Source organism: Triturus cristatus, chromosome 9 (genome assembly GCF_964204655.1).
Source record: "Triturus cristatus chromosome 9, aTriCri1.1, whole genome shotgun sequence".
Classification (NCBI taxonomy): Eukaryota; Metazoa; Chordata; class Amphibia; order Caudata; family Salamandridae; genus Triturus; species Triturus cristatus.
Window position 1 is genome coordinate 25,542,390 of NC_140592.1, and position 21,484 is coordinate 25,563,873.

A 21,484-nucleotide genomic window follows, 5' to 3' on the forward strand; every position below is an offset into this window, starting at 1 on the left:
GGGGGGGCTGAACTTTAAGCAATAGGCAGAGTGGAGCTGCAGGGGCTCTTAGAAGGGGTGAAACAACAGCAAGGCCTCATTAACATGCAAATGGTCTTTTAAAGACCTGTGAAGTGCTCGGGTGCGGCTGCTTTTTTGCCCGGGAAGGTGTCTCATCCCGGGCTGCCACACACGACGGGGGGGGGGGGGGGGGCTGAAGCCCTTTGAGTCCAATGGGTGTTGCGCGCCCATATGCCAGGCCAACTTCTCACGCTCCAGGTGAGCTGAAAACCTCTACAAAGAGTGGGTTTTCCAGACCGTGTGTGGTAGCGCTGCGCAGTTGATGTCCAGTAGCATGTTTGTGGCACTAGATGAGCTGGAAACCTCTGCAGAGTGGGTTTTCCAGACCGTGTATGGTAGCGCTGCGCAGTTGATGTCCAGTAGCATGTTTGTGGCACTAGATGAGCTGGAGTCCTCTGCAGAGAGCGGGTTTCCAGATCGTGTCTATTGCACGACTGCTGTTCTGTGCAGAAATCTTGCACCACTGCTGCCCATGTTCTGTTTTAGTGTGCCTTTTTTGGGCTAGATTGGGAAAACCTTTCCACAGTGTGTCTTACTGAAGTTTTGTAAAAATGTTCTCTATAGAAAAGCCAGCACGATTGTCTTTGCCAACATCTGTTTACTATATCACTGACCAGCACGTGTCCATTTATAGATCTTCAGAGGCGCTTCTCAGAGTGGTCGCCGACCCCAGACACTAACTGGTCTGACCGGACAGGATGAGTGCTTAGAAGCAGGGTGTGCATGGTGAGAAGCAGCAGCAACCATTGGCTGTGTTTCCCTGCTGCCATGGCAACCGTTTCCAGGTGATAGCAAACAGAGGCAGGAGGGCTGGATTCTCTGACGGGCTCCAGAGCTCCTGGTACCGCAGGTGGGGGATGGAGGAGGGGGGTTCTCGCCTCTCTGATGCTTAATGATCAGCGGCTCAGTGGATGGAAGGGGGACACGTCCAGTGACAACTGGTGCTGGCGCCGGCCACTGGCCCAGGGGCCAGCGACCAATCGCCGACTGGGAGACGGGAGCACATTGGTGGACACGGCACGGGGTAAGGTTCAGCGCATGCCCCGTCTATTCACTTCCAGCGCCTAGACACCCGCGCTCCGGCGCTACATACTGATAAGTACAGCATCCCGCAACACCAGCTGCCATTCTTAGCACTTAGACGAGTTAGGTCTGCGGGTTTCATTTTTTAAAGTATCGTATGTTTACAAATCTATAAAACCCATGTAGAAAAGTTAGCGTTCTGTTGCTAAGGTCCTGGAAAGTCTCTTTTTCTTTGGAAATATCCCATGGCGCGCGAGTGCATTTACTCGACTCTGTGTGGACTGTAAGTTATGGTTGCACACCTGTATCTGATGCATGCTGTGCACGGGACTTGACTTCACGTCGCCAGTGGAGATGTCATGAAGCCATTTAATATGCCCCGCTGCCAGAGATGTTGTTTGTTGCTTTGTGTGTCCAAGAAATACTTCTGTGTGCTCTGGGCAGTGACTATCTTTATTGGAACCACAGAAACCGCGCATAGATGATGGGTGCCCTCACTGCGGTGCCTTAAAGAAGTGTGTCGACATGAAGCGATGTCCTGATATATACATTTATGGATATATTATATATATACACACACACACACACACACACTCTCTCTCTCTCTCGCTCTCTGAAAAATCAAAGTTTAAAGTAATGTTATAGTTAAGTGAAGATTTCAGTGTCAACGTAATGTTTTAAACTAAAAACAAGCATTTGCAATGCAATAGGTCTCGCAGTTACGCTGAGTTTAAGCTATTGGCATTGTAAATGACAATGCCTTTTATTTATGTTTTAAAAACGAAAACAAATATAAAAGGCATTGTTATCTGCAATGTCAATAGCTCAAACTCGCATAAATGCAAGACCTATTGCATTGCAAATGCTTGTTATATAGTACTTTAAAGCAGCATTCCTCACTTTTTAGCCACTCAAGGCAGCACCAGGACACGTTATCGATGATGTGAGAGTCCAAGTTCGTTTTTTTATAGCGGTTTAAAATCAGCACTTTAATCCCACTCAAAGCAGCGCCGGACCATATTACCAATAACATAAATAAGCGCATATGTATTCAATCCCAGCGTAGATTTATACAGCGCTTTACCTTTATTAGACAGCACCAGGACATATCAATGGCGTACGGAGACTGAAATCTTTACCAGAGCATGGCAGTTTTTATATAGCGCTCGGGAAAAGTAAGGGACAAGGCACGGGGAAATGAAGCGATTCGCCCAACTGGGCTCTAAGGTTGACTAGCGATCCATATGCATGTCCTTTTGAAAAGAGTCAATTAAGCCTCACACGGGTGGGGGCGGGTTTGAGGGTGTCAAGAAGGAGAGGGCGGTTCCAAACGGGAACCGTATGAAAGATGTTTGTCTGATAATATGGTCACTTTTTTCGAATTATTTTGTGATGCTTCAACAGTGACGGTGTGCTATATTTGGACACATCAGTGCGCTTAGGAAAAAGTAAACATAACAGCATGACAGTTAATAACAGGACAAGAGCTATAATGTAGGTATAGGAGCAACCGGAGACAACTGTCACATTCACATTCAAAGATAGCCCTAGAAAACATTCTAAATGACATCACAGACCATAGGCATTCTAATAACTGGAACACATCACCACACGGTGTTTATGTGCGAGGACACGGGGGTCAGCAGTAATTATTTGCGAGAACTTGTGTGCGTGCGTTTGTGTGTCCCCGCCAGGCATGGAATCCAAAGCAAGCAGGAATAGCTTTGGAAAGACGTCCAAACATGCTCGAGTCCTACCAAAAGAAGTCCAACGCTACGTAAAGGAAAGGACAATAAATGCAAGCAGTGGCATAAAGTAACAATAAGAAAAGAGAAAGGCATAACACAATAATGACCAGTCATTCTTCCCATCAGTAAAACACGTGAGTTCATCGCCTAAACAAAATGTTTAAAAAGAGCAAGTAAAGGAAACAAAGATCCATTTAAATGTAATCCACTAAAAGTTATTTTATGTGAAACTGTGACATCATTTCCTGGGTAAGAGAAGAGGAAATAGAAAGTCGCAGCACATGGTTCACTTGTCAATACTACTTGGACGTCACTTCCATGACGAATCAAATGTGGGACAGGCGGTACTCGAGAAAGAAAACTCTCATCTTTACGTTTCTGAATGAGCACTATGTTATGCTGCTTTACGGTATGAATATGCTGGAGAAGAGAGTTACTCATCTGTAGGACGGGGCGGGACTTCCACTAATGCAGCAGCTACAGGGGCACCTGGGCACAGAGGCGTGAGCCACGTAAACGTGTTATTTGTCAATTCCTGGTTTCCATTTGGTGGGGTAGCCGTGTGCCCTCCAGTGTGATCTAGAATGTTCTTTTAAATAGCAGAAGTGAAAAGGGGCAATGAACTGGTCTAGTACAAAGCGATCTAGAATGTTCTTTTAAATAGCAGAAGTGAAAAGGGGCAATGAACTGGTCTAGTACAAAGCGAGAGCAAGTCGGTAACTATGTCCGAAGTTTTAAGAGCAGCTTTTAACACAAGACAAGCCCGGCAGAGCGTGGTGCGCGCGCTTGGTGGGGGCGGGGGAGCGCATTCCAGGCGGGGGAGCGTACCCTTTGAAGTACGATGCCAAAAGCGGATTGCATGGCGGCACGATGCACGTGATTGTGCGCGTGCTCGCCATGCAATCCGCTTTTGGGAGCACTTTTGGGAGCCCCTTACTAGAGTCTCGCTTGGCTATTGCTATCGCAATAGCTAGGCGAGACCTAAAAACAAGTGAAATGCATCAGTCACAGTGATCTCAAGTACCCTAAGATTACTGTAACACGCAACCTCGCCATGCACAGCTGATTACCAAACGTAAGCCCAACCCCTGGAGCACATGGCCTTCAGCTGTGGGCGGCAGGGGTTGCCACAGGGCCTGGCTTTTTGTTTTTAAAAAGGGGAGGGGGTGTATGCGCCGCCCCTTCCAGAGCCACTATTGGCCCTGCAGGGATGGAATGGCTCAGAGGCGCTACTAGAGGGGAGGGGGGGTTAATTCTTCCAGCAATGGGCAGAGGGGAGATGCAGGGGCTCCAAGAAGGGGTAAAAGAATAACAAAGCCTCGTTAACAAGTGTATGTCCTTTAAAAACCTGTGAAGTACTCCGGTACGGCTGTGTGTGTGTGCCCGGGAAGTGGTCTCGTCCTGGGCTGACGCACACGATGGTGGGGGCTGAAGCCCTTTGAGCCCAATGGGCGTTGCACGCCTGGGATGAGCAGACACCCCCCCGATTCTCGAAAGGCCCCTGGCACCCCATCCCCTGGGCCAAAAATGTAGAAAGGGAGATTGGGCAAAAGAGTCCCCTCCCCAAGCCTAAATGGGCCCTGGGGACCCTATCTCCTGGGACCCAACACTAAGTATAGGGAAGGGGGCATGTAGATCCCTCCCCAAGCCATAAGAGGACCCAGGGACTCCATTCCATGAGGCCCAAACATTTATTCGAAGAAGGGGAATGTGGCATTCCCTCCCCAGTGGAGCCCGGGGACAAATACTATTAATAGGGAAGGGGGCACACAAACTGTAGACAGGGAAAGAAGTGTACTCAGTTACGTATCAAGCAAGGGCGGGGTGGGTGGGCAGGTGGTTCGCCCTGGGTGGCATGAGTTTTGGGGGTGGTGGCCTCCCCTCCCTCTCACCTGCGGCCGTCGCAGGAATTGCCAGCATCCCCGCTCCCACAAGCGGTAAACGTAGGGGCCGCCATGGGCAGCACAAGGTCAAGCTACTCCATTGAGTGTACTCCCATCCAACGGGATCTTTGAAAATGCTCTCGCCGGATGGGAGCAATCACAGTTTCTCTGTCCGCAAGGGCACGGGCAGGGAAACAGAAGTGTGCTCCCACCTGGTGGAAGCATTTTTAAAGATCCTGTTGTGTGGGAGCACACTTCTTTCCCTGTCTACAGTCCTGTGGGCAGGAAAAATCAGTATGTCCTGGGGGTGGGCTACCCAGGGCACAGGTAAAGAGGCGGCCCTAGGAGATGGAGTCCCCAGGGCCTTTCAAGGCTCGAGGAAGGGCTCCATGTCCACCTCCCCTCTAACTATTGTTTGGCCCCAGTGGTTGGGGTCTCCAGGTTTGACTTGGGCTCAGGTAGGGTGACTGCACGTCCCCTCCCCTTAAATTAATGCACTTGGCCCCAGGGGATGGGATCCCGGGGCATAGCTACAGGCTCAGGGAAGTGGGCATGAGCCCCCATATTCCGTATTAAAACATTTTTGTGCCCGGGAAATGGGGTCGCCAGGGACTATTAAGGCTCTGTGAGGGGGGCCACGTATACATTTAAACGGCGATGGGCATTTACAAAAACAATTTAATTGTAATCCTGCGGAAGGCCTACAAGTCTTGCAGGACTCCCACGGGATCGCAACTTAAAAAAAAAAAATGTTGTCCCCAGGGTGTCTGCCGCATTGGAACTAGGAAAGGCAGGGATCTCTATCCTGCCATATTATATTATATTATATAATATTATATTATATTATATTATATTATATTATATTATATTATGTTATAAATTATGTTATGTTATGTTCCTGAGTCCTGTAATGGCTTTCTGCAGCATTTTTCCTCATGTTGGAGGAAGCCAATCCGAGCCTTGCAAACTAGCAAGATGGCCCAAGGGTAAAAAGCCTCCTCGGCCAACCAGAAGGCTCTGTTTTTTAAAATTGGGTTTGAGGGATTCTAGCGATAGAGTCTCTCAAACCCAACTGTCCAGCTATATAAATATTTTTGGAACTTAATATCTCCAAAACTACTGGACCGATTTACACATAATCCTAAAATCACACTTTCTGGACCAAGATCTAGCTTCCTGCCAAATTTGGTGTAATTCTGTTCATTCGTTTTTGCTTTAGTGCTTCTTAAATAAATCTATGGACAATTAATGAGGATTTTGCGTTTTGGGATCCAACCTTTTTCTTGGCCGCCCCCCTGCTTGATGGATCACTTTGAAACTTTCCAGGAAGGTGCTGGGGTGGTTGAACTTTGTATTTGGAAAGTTTTGTGAAGATTCGTCAAACAGCGCCAAACTGATTAGCAAACCAAAATGCGCTCTGTTTATGGAAAAGCAGACCTAACTGTAACTACCCATTGGTGACCGCCACTGGGTAATGTATATATTATAGGTTAAATTGATGTTATAGGTAGGTGTTGAAATAAGGTAAAAACGTATGTTTAAAAAAACAAAAAGATACTCTGAAATTCGCCAGTTATAGTTTGCTGAGCTACCTATGACTTGTGCCCCCACCATGCACTGCTTATAACCTCACATATTATATCACTCATGACATGTTAAATGACATGACGGATGACATCTCAGATTACAGTCCTGGTGACATCACTGATGATCAGGAATAGTAGCATAGTCGCATACAGCGTAAACACACTGAGTGTACATGTCAATAGCAATGGGGTACGGGTGTGCTAAGCCTGCCTCATTATATTTTTTTACATCTTTTTGAGGACGCAGGAACTATGTCTCTTAGTCCTGTAATGACTGTCACAACATAATGTTCATGTTGTGGCTAGCCAATCAGGATTGACTAGTCCCCTTTAAAGTGACCAATTAGAGCATATCTGACACCAAAAGTCCAGCTATAACTAACATTTTAACCCCTTTATGCCCAACTGGATACCCATTTTACAGTGCCACTTTAAGGAATTTGGGGGTCCCGTACAAAACATATTCTGTGGGGGCCTTTAGGAACAAACGTACATTTATTGCCCATTTTCTGCTAATTGAAGCCTGCATGATGCCAAGCAATGCTAAATTATGTTAATCTTTAACGAGGCCACCCAAAAACTGGTGAAATGTCTTGCTTGGGACCCCAAAAGATCCTTAAGATGGCACAGCAAAGACATACAAAGTCAGAGGTAGAGGCAGGCAGAGAGGGAGAGAGGATTGGATTGAAAAATAGAACAGACAGAGGTCAAATAGAGAGGGTTGACTTTCCCAGGAGTCCCCCTGTAAGGAGGGAGCCCTGGGCAATCACCCACTTTGCCCATGCCCCTTTGCCGATGCTGCTTTGCCCATGAGGTAAACCGTCTGTGCCTCTTCAAACGCCAATTTCATGAAAATGTCTTAACCCATTTACATCAAATCATAAAAAGCACACTTTTTGAGTAAAGTTCTATCTTGCAAAAGGGGTATGGAGCACACTGCAAGGCATACCAGCACACAATTAGTCCAGATGTATTTTAATTTATGCCATAGTTAGTTATGTTTTTTTAAATTGGAATGTGGGTCTTTCCACATACAACTTCGTACATGAACTCACTATGAAACACACACCAAATCCAGTTTTGCATGTGATGTATTTCTTAATCTTACGTTTTTGTTTAATTACGGGTAGATCATATTCTCTCACATTCGAGCTATTCTTGCTGGTCTTACAGTGGCCACGTGTAGAACTCTGATGATGGAGGGCTGGTCCAGGTTTTGGGAGTGCACACAAATGGCTGTGGACTAATCTATCCTTTAAGAAATACGTTTTCCTGTATGTTATGGAGGAGTTCATGCAAACTACACCCTTTAACATATCCCAATGTTTCCACAAAATCGCCCTAAACGTATGGGCCAGAGTGTTACATATAGTAATGAAACAGGCGGATCCCGTTGTCCCCTGGGATTGACTTCTTTGTGTAGGGTCTGCTCCACAGAGCAGACCCCTCTCTGCTTAAGTTGTCCACCCTCTCAGATGCTCTGTTGAGTATTTTATTGGAGTAAGTTCTGTGCCTGAACCTCTCCATCATCTCATTACTTGAGTCTGCGTGTGCTTTCTCAAAACTCCAGTTACGTTTCGCCCAGAGGAATTCGCTATAGGGCATGTTTAATTGACAATATGGAAGATGGTTACTGTGTGTTGGAGTATTGAATTTCCAGAAGTGCTTTTCCCAAATAACCTGGGCTCAGTTGAATTGAGTACAGTGAGTTTGATATCAAGAATTTCTGTAGATGTGGCACTGTAATCCATAGTAAATCTGAGGTGTAGCTTGTTGGTGTTGAGTAGAGAAAAACATATTAAGACTGTTCTCATCACCTTTCCATATCAGAAACACATCGTCGATGTATCGAAGCCGTATAACGATGTTTCCAGTGTGATGTTCCATCTCGGTGGACCAGAACCCCTGCTCCTCCCAACAGAGAATGGGACATTGGGGACGACGACGGGGGAGCCGTGGTGTCCATCTGTTTCAGTACTTTATGTAACACTCAGGCCAATGTATTCAGGGCCTCACTTGGAGTTGTATACAGGCCTGAAAGCCTCACTTGGAGTAATATGTCCAGGTTTGAAGGTCTCACCTGGAGTACTGTGCCTCATCTGGTGTATTGTTTTATAGGTCTGAAGGCCTCACCTGGAGTATTGTGTCCAGATCTGAATGCTTCACCTGGAGTACTGCATACAGGTTTGAAGGTCTCACCTGGAGTACCGTGTCCCATCTAGTGTACTGCTTTATAGGTCGAAAAGCCTCACCTGGAGTATTGTGTCCAGATCTGAATGCTTCACCTGGAGTACTGCCTCCACTTATGAAGGTCTCACCTGGAATACTGCATCCTGGTATGAAGGTCTCACCTGGTGCACAGCGTCCTGGTCTGATGGCCTCACCTGGAGAACTGCTTCTAGGTATGAAGGTCTCACTTGGGTACTGGAGTGCCACAACCAAGTGTGATGGCCTCATCTGGAATACTGTGTCCAGGTCTTAATGCACCGTCTGGAGTAATTACCTGTTCTGAGGTACAGTGTCCAGGTGTGATAGCCTCACCGTCAGTACCACATTCAGGAATGAAGGCCTCACCCAGAATACAGCATTCAGGTATGAAGGCCTCACTTGCAGTCGTGCATCCAGATCAGAAAGACTCACCTAGCATGCCACGTTCAGATCTAAGGACCTCTCCTGGAATAATGCACCCCAGTCTGGTGGCTTGTCATGGAGAATCATGTTTATGTATGAAGGCCTCACCTGGAAGACCGCGTCCATGTATGAAGGCCTCATTTTGAATACTACACACAGGTCTGAAGGCCTTGCCTGAAGTAAAGCGTCTAGCCTGAAGGGCTCACCTGGAGTACAAGGCCCAGCTGGGAAGGCCTCATCTAGTCTACCACATCCAGTTATGAAGGCTTCACCAGAAGTACTGTATCCACTTCTAAAGCCTTACGTAGGGTACGGCATCCAAGTATGAAGGTTTCACCTGGAGTGCTGTGGCGAGGTCTGAAGGTCTCACCTGGAGTACTGCGGCCAGGTCTGAAGGTCTCACCTGGAGTACTGCGGCCAGGTCTGAAGGTCTCACCTGGAGTACTGCGGCCAGGTCCGAAGGTCTCGCCTAGAGTACGTCGGCCAGGTCTGAAGGTCTCACTTGGAGTACTGCTGCCAGGTCTGAATGTCTCACCTAGACTACTGCAGCCAGCTCTGAAGGTCTCGCCTGGCGTACTGCGGCCAGGTCCGAAGGTCTCACCTAGAGTACGGCGGCCAGCTCTGAAGGTCTCACCTGGAGTACTGCTGCCAGGTCTGAATGTCTCACCTAGACTACTGCAGCCAGCTCTGAAGGTCTCACCTGGAGTACTGCAACCAGCTCTGAAGGTCTCACCTGGAGTACTGTGCCTCGTCAGTTGTACTACTTAAAGGTCTGAAGGCCTCACCTGGAGTACAAGGCCCAGCTGGGAAGGCCTCATCTAGTCTACCACATCCAGTTATGAAGGCTTCACCAGAGGTACCTCATCCACTTCTTAAAGCCTTACGTAGGGTACGGCATCCAAGTATGAAGGTTTTACCTGGAGTGCTGTGGCCTGGTCTGAAGATCTCACCTGGAGTGCTGTGGCGAGGTCTGAAGGTCTCACCTGGAGTATTGCGGTAACTTCTGAAGGACTCACCTTGAGTACTGTGGCCAGGTCTAAAGGTCTCACCTGGAGTGCTGTGGTAAGGTCTGAAGGTCTCACCTGGAGTACTGCGGCCTGGTCTGAAGGTCTCACCTGGAGTACTGCAGCCAGGTCTGAAGGTCTCACCTGAAGTACTGCAGTCAGGTCTGAAGGTCTCACCTGGAGTACTGCGGTCACGTCTGAAGGTCTCTCCTTGAGTACTGCGTCCAGGTCTGAAGGTCTCACCTGGAGTACTGCGGTCAGGTCTGAAGGTCTCACCTGGAGTACTGCGGCCAGGTCTGAAGGTCTCAGCTGGAGTGCTGCGGCCAGGTCTGAAGGTCTCAGCTGGAGTGCTGAGGCCAGGTCTGAAGGTCTCACCTGGAGTACTGCGGCCAGGGCTGAAGGTTTCAGCTGGAGTGCTGCGGCCAGGTCTGAAGGTATCACCTGGAGTGCTGTGACCAGGTTTGAAGGTCTCTGCTGGAGTACTGCGGCCAGGTCTGAAGGTCTCACCTGGAGCACTGCAGTCAGGTCTGAAGGTCTCACCTGGAGTGCTGTGACCAGGTTTGAAGGTCTCTGCTGGAGTACTGCGGTCACGTCTGAAGGTCTCACCTTGAGTACTGCGTCCAGGTCTGAAGGTCTCACCTGGAGTACTGCGGTCAGGTCTGAAGGTCTCACCTGGAGTACTGCGGCCAGGTCTGAAGGTCTCAGCTGGAGTGCTGAGGCCAGGTCTGAAGGTCTCACCTGGAGTACTGCGGCCAGGGCTGAAGGTTTCAGCTGGAGTGCTGCGGCCAGGTCTGAAGGTCTCACCTGGAGTGCTGTGACCAGGTTTGAAGGTCTCTGCTGGAGTACTGTGGCCAGGTCTGAAGGTCTCACCTGGAGCACTGCAGTCAGGTCTGAAGGTCTCACCTGGAGCACTGCGGTCAGGTCTGAAGGTCTCCCCTGGAGTACTGTGCTTCTTCTGAAGGTCTCATGTGGAGTGCTGTGGTCAGGTCTGAAGGTCTCACCTGGAGTACTGCTGCAGGGTCTGAAGGTCTCACCTGGAGTACTGCGGCCAGGTCTGAAGGTCTCACCTGGAGTGCTGCGGCCAGCTCTAAAGGTCTCACCTGGAGCACTACGGTCAGGTCTGAAGTTCTCCCCTGGAGCACTGCGGCTAGGTCTGAAGGATTCACCTGGAGCACTGTGGTCAGGTCTGAATGCCTCACCTGGAGTACTGGGGCCAGCTCTGAAGGTCTCACCTGGAGCACTCTGGTCAGGTCTGAAGGTCTCCCTTGGAGTACTGCAGCTAGGTCTGAAGGTCTCACCTGGAGCACTGCGGTCAGGTCTGAAGGTCTCACCTGGAGTACTGCAGCAAATCTGAAGGTCTCACCTGGAGCAGTGCGGTTAGGTCTGAAGGTCTCACCTGGAGTACTGCGGCCAGGTCTGAAGGTCTCACCTGGAGTACTGTGGTCATGTCTGAAGGTCTCGCCTAAAGTACTGCGGCCGGGTCTGAAGGTCTCACCTGGAGTACTGCAGCCAGGTCTGAAGGTCTCACCTGGAGTACTGCGGCCAGGTCTGAAGGTCTCACCTGGAGTACTGCGGCCAGGTCTGAAGGTCTCACCTGGAGTACTGCGGCCAGGTCTGAAGGTCTCACCTTGAGTACTGCGGCCAGGTCTGAAGGTCTCACCTGGAGTGCTGCGGCCAGGTCTGAAGGTCTCACCTGGAGTACTGCAGCCAGGTCTGAAGATCTCATCTGTAGTACTGCAGCCAGGTCTGAAGGTCTCGCCTGGAGTGGTGCGCCCAGGTGTGAAGGACCCACCTGGAGTGGTGCGGTCAGGTCTGAAGGTCTCACCTGGAGTACTGCAGCCAGGTCTGAAGGTCTCACCTGGAGTGCTGCGGCCAGGTCTGAAGGTCTCGCCTGGAGTACCGCGGCCAGGTTTGAAGGTCTCGCCTGGAGTACTGCAGTCAATCAATCAATCAATGGCATTTGTATAGCGCACTACTCACCCGGAGGGTCTCAAGGCGCTGGGAGGGGAAAGTTACTGCTCGAACAGCCAGGTCTTGAGTTGCTTCCTGAAGGCGAGATGGTCCTGGGTTGTCCGGAGGTGGATGGGGAGGGAGTTCCATGTCTTGGCCGCCAGGTAGGAGAAGGATCTTCCTCCGGCGGTGGCTCTGTGGATGCGTGGGACTGCGGCGATGGCGAGGCTGGCGGAGCGGAGCTGGCGGGTGGGCTGGTGGAAGGTCAGGCGGTTGTTGAGGAGCTTGGGGCCCAGGTCGTGGAGGGCCTTGTGTGCGTGGGTGAGGAGTCTGAACGTGATCCTTTTGTTGACAGGGAGCCAGTGAAGGTCTCTCAGATGTCCGGAGATGTGGCTGTGACGGGGGATGTCCAGGACGAGTCAAGCTGAGGCGTTCTGGATCCGTTGGAGTTTCTTCTGGAGTTTGGTGGTGGTGCCGGCGTAGAGGGCGTTCCCGTAGTCCAGCCGGCTGGTGACGAGGGCTTGGGTGACCGTCTTCCTAGTCTCGGTGGGGATCCATCGGAAGATCTTTCGAAGCATGAGCAGGGTGTTGAAGCACGAAGACGAGATGGCGTTGACTTGTCTGGACATTGAGAGGGAGGAATCCAGGATGAAGCCCAGGTTGCGTGCGTGGTCCGTTGGCTTGGGGGTGGCGCCCAGGGCAGGGGGCCACCAGGAGTCGTCCCAGGCGGAGGGTGATGACCCCAGGATGAGAACCTCCGTCTTGTCTGAGTTCAGTTTCAGGCGGCTGTTCTTCATCCATTCGGCGACGTCTTTCATCCCTTCGTGTAGGCTGGCTCTGGCGGTGTCCGGGTCGTTGGTGAGGGAGAGGATGAGCTGGGTGTCGTCGGCGTAGGTGATGATCTTGAGGTCGTGTTGGCGTGCGATGGCTGCGAGGGGGCTCATGTAGACGTTGAAGAGGGTGGGGCTGAGCGATGACCCCTGTGGAACGCCGCAGATGACTTCAGTGGCCGCTGACCGGAATGGGGGGAGGCGGACTCTCTGGCTTCTTCCGGCGAGGAATGAGGTGATCCACTCAAGGGCCTTCTCCTGGATTCCGGCGTTGTTCAGGCGTTGTACCAGGGTGCGGTGGCAGACAGTGTTGAATGCTGCGGAGAGGTCCAGGAGGATGAGGGCCGCTGTTTCCCCGTTGTCCAGTAGGGATCTGATGTCGTCTGTGGCTGCGATGAGGGCGGTCTCCGTGCTGTGGTTGGCTCGGAAGCCGGACTGCGAGTGGTCGAGGGAGCCGTTGGTCTCAAGGAAGGCGGCTAGCTGTCTGTTGACGGTCTTCTCGATGACTTTGGCAGGAAACGGGAGGAGCGAGATGGGGCGGAAGTTCTTGAGGTCGGTGGGGTCAGCTGTAGGTTTCTTCAGCAGGGCGCTGATCTCGGAGTGTTTCCAGCAATCCGGGAAGGTGGCGGTGTTGAAGGAGGCGTTGATGATGTCGCGGAGGTGGGGTCCGATGATGTAGTCGGCCGAGTTGAAGATGTGGTGTGGACAGGGGTCCGTGGGGGATCCGGAGTGGATGGTGTTCATCGTGCGTGTTGTGTCTTCGGTGCTGACCGGGGTCCAGGTGCGGAGGGTGGCGGTGGGGGGCGTCGGTTCGGTGGTGGGGGCCGTGGTAGGAGGGCCGAAGCTGTTGTGTATGTTGGCGATCTTGTCGTGGAAGAAGGCGGCGAGAGAGTCGCAGAGGTCTTGCGAGGGAGTGATGTCGTTGTTTCCGGCGTCGGGGTTGGAGAGCTCTTTGACGATGGTGAAGAGTTCTTTGCTGTTGTGGGTGTTGTTGTCCAATCGTTCCTTGAAGGCTGTCTTCTTTGTGGTGCGGATCAGTTGGTGGTGTTTGCCGGTGGCGTGCTTGAGGGCAGTCATGTTGTTTGTGGTCTGGTTGGTGCGCCAGGTATTCTCCAGGGAGCGGCAGTTCTTCTTGGAGGTGATGAGTTTGTCGGTGAACCAGGGGGTTTTCTTGCTGTCACGTCTGCTGGGGGGGTTCTTCAGTGGTGCAAGGGCGTCAGCGCAGTTGGTGATCCACTGAGTGAGGTTGTTGGCGGCTTCGTTGGGGTCCATTGAGCTGGTGGGGGGGTTCTGGCTGAGGAAGGTGGTGAGTTGGTCGTTTGTGATCTTGTTCCAGTTCCTTCGAGGGGCTTGTTGCGGGTGGTGGTGGGTCGTCGTTTTGCTGAAGTGGACGCAGCTGTGGTCGGTCCACTAGAGTATGGTGGCGTGGCTGAAGGCGACGTGCTTGCTGGATGAGAAGACTGGGTCAAGCGTGTGGCCGGCGTAGTGGGTGGGGGTGGTTACCAGTTGCTTGAGTCGGAGGTTGGCAAGGTTGTCCAGCAGGGCGACGGTGTTGAGGTCCTTGTTGTTCTCCAGGTGGAAGTTGAGATCCCCTAGGAGGATGTAGTCGGTGGAGTTGATGGTGTGTGGGCTGACGAAATCTGTGATGACTTCGCTGAATTGTGTGCGTGGTCCCGGTGGTCTGGAGACGAGGGTGCCTCTGAGCGTGGTCTTGGGGTCGGAGTGTATCTGGAAGTGGAGGTGTTTGGCGGAGGTGAGGGTGTCATCTGAGTTGGTCGTGATGCGGATGGTGTTCTTGTGGGCGATGGCGATGCCTCCACCCGTCTGGTTGACGCGGTCCCTCCTGGTGATCTTGTATCCGTCCGGGATGGCTATGGCGATGTCGGGGGCTGAGGAGGCGTTCGTCCAGGTTTCCGTCAGGAAGGCGATGTCTGGTGATGTCGAGTCGAGGAGGCTCCAGAGTTCGACGGTGTGTCGGTGGATGGAGCGGGTGTTGAGCAGGATGCACTTCAGATGGTTGTTGCTGGGGCTCGGTTTGGCTGGTGCTGTGCAAGCTCGGAGGCAGGAGAATTGGCAGGCAAGGCAGGAGAAGGGTCCGTGGGTGCGTCTCGGGGTGGCGTGGTGGCAGGCGTTGTTTTGTCCGGCGTTGAGTGTGAGGAGGGTTGTGGCGGCGTAGGTGAGTTGGGTGCGCCGGCGGCGACGCGGACCAGGGGGTCTGGTGCTGGGCGCGGACCAGGCGCGGACGGGCGCAGACGGGCTTACCTTTGGCACACCTTCGGCGCTCAATCGGCGCTCCCGCTGCGCGCGTCCGATGCGCGGTCGCTTAGGGGGCGTCATAAGTAAGGAGCCGGGAGGGAGGGTCAGCTGGGTGGCGGGAGCGGGGCGGCGAATGGGATTGGAGGGGGGCGGGGCGCAGGGAGGCAGCGGTGGGAAAAACTCGGCAGGCAGCGGCGGGAAAACTCAGCGATGCAGGAATCAGGAAGCTGGAGCGGGAGAGTGGAGTGATCTGGCCTGGAAGAGGCAGCGGTCACACTGCAGCAGTCCCCTTGGTCCCCTTAAGTAAGGAGCCGGGAGGGAGGGTCAGCTGGGTGGCGGGAGCGGGGCGGCGAATGGGATTGGAGGGGGGCGGGGCCGCAGGGAGGCTGCGGCGGGAAAAACTCGGCAGGCAGCGGCAGGAAAACTCAGCGATGCAGGAATCAGGAAGCGGGAGAGTGGAGTGATCTGGCCTGGAAGAGGCAGCGGTCACACTGCAGCAGTCCCCTTGGTCCCCTTAAGTAAGGAGCCGGGAGGGAGGGTCAGCTGGGTGGCGGGAGCGGGGCGGCGAATGGGATTGGAGGGGGGCGGGGCTGCAGGGAGGCAGCGGCGGGAAAACTCGGCGATGCAGGAATCAGGAAGCTGGAGCGGGAGAGTGGAGTGATCTGGCCTGGAAGAGGCAGCGGTCTGAAGGTCTCACCTCAGCTGGCCCGGCTGCTAGGAGACAGACCTGTGATACTGGCCACAGGTCACTACCACGAGGTGGCCTAGCTGCTAGGAGGCAGACGTGTGATCCTGGGCACGGGTCACTTCCACGGAAAGGAAGCAGACACCCAGAAAGGTGGTAAAACCAAGAGACTCGGAATGTATAGAGTGTGTTTAAAACTGCAGATCAGTGACCCATGGAGTCTGCCTGGCAGACGGTCCGTGCAGCCCTTCACGCTCAGCTGCTGACGTGCACCCCTCACAGCTCTGTAAACATGAGTAGCTCCTGCCTTTCGAGTGGTGTCGGTGCAGTGGGGCAGGCAGCCCCGCTCTGATGCCCAGTGCAGCGCATCACCGAGTCCCGACGTCAGACGCCTACAACACAGAAGTGCTCGACAGGAGTTGGGGAGGCCTGTTCATATCGTATTTTGGGGATAGTCTTGCAAACTAAACGTACATACAGTGACTCTGCTTGAAGCCGTGGACGTCAGGTCACCAAAACCCCTGGGGTAGCGGATGTGACAAGACTTGCGCTTTGGCCACCCCCAGTTTCATCGCAGGTAGTGCCAGCATGCGAACTTTAACATAATATCATCCTAGGAAGTGACGTCACATGCCATTTCACTCTGATGACACCATGAGAAGGGACATCGCTGCAGTTTCAAATCATGTAATAAGTGCGAGGATGACAGGTTAGGTACCTACCCTACCCACCTGCTTCTCTCTCATCCGAGCGTTCCTTTCTCATCCATCTGCCTCTTTATCAAAGCGCCAGCTCTTCCTCTCAGCTCTCTCTCAAGGTGTTGCATTTCTGTTTCTGCTCTCTCCTCTCTCTCGCCTCTCTTGCTGCTGTCTGTCATCTACGTCTCACCTGTCAATCCTCCCTACCTCTCTCTGCTAGTTGTATCTAAGCTGGCCTCTCTATATCAGCCCTCACTCTCTCACCTGTCTCCCTCTCTCTAAGGTGTCGCGTCAGTTTCTCTGTTCCCCTTCACCTATCTCAAGCTATCTCTCTTAACAAATTCTCCCCCACCAGCCGCCCCCTTTCACCCGTTCTCTGAATTGTCTTTTTCACCTGTCTATCTCATCTGACTCCTTATTTCTTCACCCATCTTTCTGAGTTCTCTCACTCCCTCACCCATCTCTTTCCCTTTCTCACCTCTCTCTCTATGTCATCTACCTTTAGGGCCGGCTTTAGGACTGGTGGTGCCCTGTGCGACAATGCTTGTTGGCACCCCCAATGACCACCTCCGCCACCGATTCCCTCACTCACACCCTTTAACAGTGCCCCTCAAGTCACAATAACGACTCTGTCTCTCAGATTCATTTAATTAGTTTTATAGCGCCACTCAAACCAGTGTAGGGTGTCAGAGCACTTTACATCACACACACATTACACAGAGAATCAATCATACGTGTGTTAATCTGTGTATTGGAAATAATACAGAGGACTACAAGGTGTAGCAGTCACTTGTCATCCATACCGGTATGCAGTATAGTTTGAGTGCTTGGTCTAGAAAAGCACAAACAAAGAATTTAAAATGTAACACCGGGGTCATGGTTGGGGGTTCTCTTTAATAATCAGAATTGATTTCTATCCAAATTAACCTTTTTGCAACACTAGCAAAATCAAGGACTGGGGAAAAAATCATACCGCTCTAGTTTGTACTTTGCAGTTTGCATGCAGCTGTTTGATGACAGTTAACAGCTCACTGTTCTATTTTAGAATTTTAACTTATAAACTGAAAGTAATAAAAATATGTTTCTGACAAAAGCAGTGATGCACTGACATATGTACATTATATGCACTTTGTGAGGTGCATGGTACACGTTCTTTGCAGCAGGCATATTAACCCTCTGTGCTACCTTACCATGAGTCCAAAATTCCACTAGACAAAGCCCCCATCTCTCTCTAGGAAGAACCTCTAATTACCAGAGTTATCTTGACATTTTTATTGTTGCCTGAAGATTGCTGGAGGCCAGGAACTGCGACGCCCCCACTCAAATTCAGCGCCCGGTGCAGTTACACCGGTCGCACCTCCCTAGAGCTGGCCCTGTCTACCTTTCACCAGTCCCTTTACCCACCTCTCTCTGTCATCTGCTGTTACCTCTCTGGATTATTTCTCAGCTCTCTCAGCGGTCTCTGTATGTATTATTTCTCACCTGTCTATTCTCTCTCCGCTCAGTTGTTTCTTTTCTGTTCAATAACTTTATTTCGGTCCCTAGGACCTAAAAGTACAGTTCATAGCAATATAAAAAACACAGTATATACATTTGTGTTTCTTTTCCCTCCCTCACCTGTACCACCTCTTTCTCCCTGAGCTCTCTCACCTCAATGTTTCTATATCACCTTTCTTACACCTGCTTCCTACTCTCTGTAGTCTCTTTATACTGCCCCTACTCATCTATCTCTCACCTATTTCTTAGAGGTCTCTTTTTCACCCTGTCCCCTCTCTGCTGTGTTTTTCTGGCCTGTCTCTTTTGAGCCATTTTCTCGCACCCAGGCTGACCCTTCTCCCCCAGAGCTGCTCAGTTCTCTGAGCTTGAACAGTGCGTCCCAGTGGCTATCAGACTCGAGTTTAAACCGGCCTCAGTTTGACGCCATTGTACCACATTATCGTAGCCAGAACATCGTCTTCCATAAATGTTGTACCTGAATCATCATTTACAAAAATATCACCCCATTAGCGTTAATAATAGTAAAACCTATCTCCAGGGCTACTATATATTTGTAAACAATGTTTTTAGCATATGATATTTATGTCAGATGATATTGTTGTCAAATATATTTTGACATACCATCCCAGCTTGTTTACCTAAAGTCCGTCTTTATTATAAATCCATTACTTGCAAATCTCTGGACGATCCTGGACCAGTTCTACTGCTGTAGGACTCTGAGGTGAGTCTTTAATTGAGAACACAGGCCCTTGTGTCAAACTGAGATGTCGGTCATCGCATCGCCAACCATCACATTGGCATGACTGCCACCATATGACTGTGATCCTGACCTGGCAGCATTACTGCTCTGTTTCAGCCCAACCAATCAGTGAGTGGGCGGTGCCAAGCTCCCAGGAAGTCAGGCTAAAGTTCATGTCATTCTCTTGTCGCTGTCACGTGTAATGATATGATGTCATCTAAAGGTTGTCGATGTGACGTGGTGCAGACTTCGGCAACAACTGACCGGAGTAAGCAAGACCAGATCCGTGCCCGATGTAATTTGAAAAGATTTAAAGGGCATCTTGTTTGAGTGACCCAACCAGCCCTAGTTATTCTTTTTTATCATTAATATTATTTTTGTTTTGGTTTAAAAAAAAAAAAAAATAATGATTTAAAAAACAAAATAACATTACAATGTATTAACTTGTCCAATCCCTCCTCCCCACCCTCTAATTAAGGAGAGGGATGTGAGTCACACCGTGTGCATATAAATATAAATCCAATATAAATCCATCCATAACATTGAGTCACTTCGACAGCATAAATGGTATTACGGTATCAAAGTACGACAGAGCAGCATCACAGACGTATGTAAAGAGTGTTCATCAACTGTCCCTCCACATCTTCTCCCGATTCAGGGTCTCCACTTCCTGTTGTATTCGGACTTCTACTAAGTCCCAGTCCATCCGTCCTCCCTGTTCCGCTCCATTGTAAACCAACCTGTGGCGTACCCCAGTGTCGTAGGAAAGGGGGTGCGGTGGGTACGGACCACAGTGTCATCACTGAGGGGGGTGACAAAATGGCAAAAATATGTATTTTAAACACATATTTTTGCAATTTTGTCAAGCCGGGGGAGAAGAAATTTTCCTCAACGGGTACCACCTGAACTTGCTCCGCCACTGGCATACCCCACATTCAGCTCATACCCATCTCCCAGATTCCTATGACCATTGCTTTTGCGTGGGCAGTCATTTGGACATCCATCTTAGTGTACACACTTATATCAGCCCGAGTTATTCTGCCCGTTGAAGACAGTGACAGAACATCTGTCCAGGGGTGGTCATGGTCTCTAGTCTATCCTCTGTCTTTGATCGCCATTGGGAAGCTCCATGGAGAACCTCCTTCAATTGCCCAGGGGGGCTTTTACATACAGTGGCAGAACATCTGTCCAGGGGTGGTCATGGTCTCTAGTCTAGCCTCTGTTTTTTTTAAAGTTTAGAAAGCTTTATTAATATCATAATCCAAGTAAAACATCAGTACAAAAAAAAGACCAAGGCAATGTAATAGAACAATAGAAAAAAAAAACTAAATCGTACAATCTGAAAAAAGTGCCATAGAAAGGTAGAGAATATACATATGTAAAAAGCATTTTAAGGTTTTGAGTAATGGGTAGGGAGGGTAGAGAAGAGAGGAGGAAAGAAGGAGGGGGAGGGGGGAAAAATGTAACCATTATACAGAATAAACATCATATAAGTACAGTAAGCTAATAAATGAATAAACATATTAGGAGAAGCTGTATTTATAACATGAACAAAAGAAAAAAAGAAATAAAAACAGCTATTTAAGGAACAGTTTGGGAAAGAAAATTGGTTAATGGCAACCATAACAAGTCCTTTTTGATCAAAAGAGGTACAGTGGTGGCAAAAGCACGATCCAATCGGTGATGATGACATAATAGATTCCACCATGCATTATATGAGATCTTGGAGGCATCTTTCCAATTGGTCGTAATTATCTGTAGAGTAATGGCTATATACAGGTCTATAAATTTACGTACATTAGCAGAAACATTCCATATAGGAGCCATACCACCTAGAAAGATATGAACAATCTCAAAAGTGTGGTCAGTAGCTAAGATATCGTTCAGTTTAGACCAAATACGGGACCAGAGGGATTTAACCAACGGGCAGTGAAAAAACATATGCAAAAAGTCACTATTCTCAGAGGGGCAAGACCAACATTTTTTAGAGTCAATCAATTTAAAGCTATATAAATCAGAAGGAGTAAAAAAAAGTTTATTGTAAAAAAAATACAAAGTCTGTGTGGTGCTAGCAGAACGTGAAGCAGTGTGCAACTTTAACCATAAAGAGTTCCAAACTTGAAGAGGAAACTCTTGGGCTAGATCCAATTCCCAGGAGAGTTCAAGTTTGGACTTGTTTCTTGCTACAGGAGAACAGGAAAGTAACTTGTAAATAGCAGCAGCTTTAAGGGGAATAGAGAAGTCCGGGAGGGGGAAAATGGTTGAGTCAGCAGTAGAAAGTGAAGCGCCCTGAGAAATAAAGAGATCTAAAGAGTTCTTGAGCAAGGGATACTGGGATGAATGGACATTAGAGAGGTGAAAAGAATCGCGAATGTCGGAGAAGTCGCGCAGGCAATTATTGCTAAGTAAGGAATCGAAAGTAATGATGCCTTTATCGATCCATTCTTTCCAAAAAAGTTCTCTATGATTAATCTTAATGGATTTGTTGTACCAAATTGGGATTGAGGAATGAAATTCCAACTGCGAGAGGGAAGAGCGAAAGACAGAGAGGGCGAGTGCCTTAGAGTGTCTAAAAATAGGAGTAAGAAAACGTTGCAGAGGATGAGATAACCGGGCAGCCGTAACAAATGAGAAAGGCGAGAGCTGCGCAAGTTCTATAGCACTCCAGGCTGTTAGAGGGGGGTCAGACAAATCAGATAGAAAAGGCCAAATCTGTTTCAGAGTAAAAGCCGAGTGAAACCGAACAATGTTGGGGAAATTCACTCCACCCAGATCTTTAGGTTGTTGAAGACGAGAGAGAGAAATCCTTGCCTTACGTTTATTCCATAAAAAGGAGGTAAAAATACGGTTTATAGTTTTAAAAAAATAGAGTGGAAGGGAGATTGGAAGCATTG

The 21,484-nt window shown here is 49.9% G+C and overlaps 1 protein-coding gene across 2 annotated transcripts in view; it reads left to right on the forward strand.

Annotated features, from left to right (window-relative positions):
- Positions 1–876: 876 nt before the first annotated feature.
- Positions 877–21,484, forward strand: part of TTLL3 (tubulin tyrosine ligase like 3) — a 191,990-nt gene continuing 171,382 nt past the window's right edge. For both annotated transcript variants that reach the window (XM_085624279.1, XM_085624280.1), the window contains exon 1: positions 877–1,084. The gene's annotated coding sequence lies outside the window, so the exon portion shown is untranslated. The remainder of the gene's footprint in view (positions 1,085–21,484) is intronic.